The sequence below is a fragment of the Poecilia latipinna genome, unplaced genomic scaffold, assembly GCF_001443285.1.
Source record: "Poecilia latipinna isolate Pla-1442-1.1 unplaced genomic scaffold, P_latipinna-1.0 Scaffold2283, whole genome shotgun sequence".
NCBI classification, from domain to species: domain Eukaryota; kingdom Metazoa; phylum Chordata; class Actinopteri; order Cyprinodontiformes; family Poeciliidae; genus Poecilia; species Poecilia latipinna.
In genome coordinates, this window is record NW_015114899.1 from 58,395 (window position 1) to 59,965 (window position 1,571).

Here is a 1,571-nt window from a genome sequence, read left to right on the forward strand (position 1 = left end):
AACACCAAAAAAAAACATTCTCCTCTACATTTTTTTAAAAAATAACAAACAAAAAAAAAAAATTTAAAAAAAAAAAAAAAAAAAAAAAAAAAAAAATCACTTGTGAAACAAGGACAAGTGATGACAGGACGGAGAAACAGACCCATACTTGCATTAGGGCATTGGGTGCAATAACAGGGCAGCTACTCGGCTCTTATGGCCATCAAGAACAAAGGGCTGAGTCAGAAAATTAAGTTCTCAATTTGCTGGTTGATGTACTTTTATGGATCAAGACCAAAAGACAACACCGTTGTCAAGTTCTTCTTTAACTTTTGCAGCTTGAGCAGGGATGGATACAGCTTTACTCAAAAGACCAAGCAGTTTTCTTTATTTAGCCTCCATTTATTCATCAGTGTGTCAGGACATTTCTCTTACTCTTGGGCCAGAAGAAAGTAAAAACAAACAAACAAACAAAAAACAACCTTTAAACAACAACAAAAGAAGAAAAAATAAATAAATATTACTAACCTATATTATTTAAGTTTACATACATTGATGTTACTACGACTGCAAAGGAAATACTAAGCATACCACAAAAATAACACTAAGCAAATCACTGCGAATCAACCCACAAAGTCAAATATCAAACAAAATAACTAATTTAAGTTCTTTAACTTTAAAGCGCAGCATTTCAAATGAATATTTTAATTTCACAAGTTTACTTTTTGATATCGATCATGAATGTTTATTTTTACAATAATTATACTTTCTGTTAGGATCTGTGTTTTCTGTGTAGTTTCTGTCTAGTCCTGTTTTCCCCTGAGTCTGTCTTGATTGATCCCAGCTGTGTGTCGTTCCTGTGATTACCCTCCCAGTGTATTTAGTCCCACCTGTTGTCAGTGTTCTTTGTCGGATCGTCGTCGTGTCTCACGTCTGTGTCTGTTCCTGTGCTGCCAGAGATTTTCTGTTGTTCCTCCTGGTTTTTTCATTAAATTATATTTCATCATGACTACCTGGGATTCCCGGCGTCTCTCTCACCGCTCTCAACCACACATCATGACACTTTCTAGTTATTATTTTACCTAGTTTAAATTATTTAATGCTTAACTAGTAAATAGTTTCACTTTTAACTTAATCAAATCCAGCAGGTAAAAATCACAATACAAAAATCATTCAAACCATAAAAATCATATCACCAATTAATATGCTAAATTTCACATAGTATTTAAATTCAGATTTATCCAACATCAAAAGTATTAATGAGCCTGTGGCTAGGCTAAAGCTAATCCAGAATGTAGGCAGTCCAGCGGTGCAATTTCAGAATAATACAGTCTTACCGGCTTCCTCTCTGCTTGTTTATAGATGTATAAACACAGGCCCGCCAAACGTGACACCAAACTCCACTTTTCTTTTCGTTACCTTGTCTGCCCCTTCTAATTCCTCCGTCATTGTCACTTCCTTTTTATGGTCCATGTAGTACAACCACTGTTTCGCCATGTTTTTTTTTTGTTTGTTTTTTCTGATTATCCTTTTTTTTTTTTTTTTTTTTTACAGTTATGGGTTTTTTTTTTTCTTTTTTTTTTTTTTTTTTT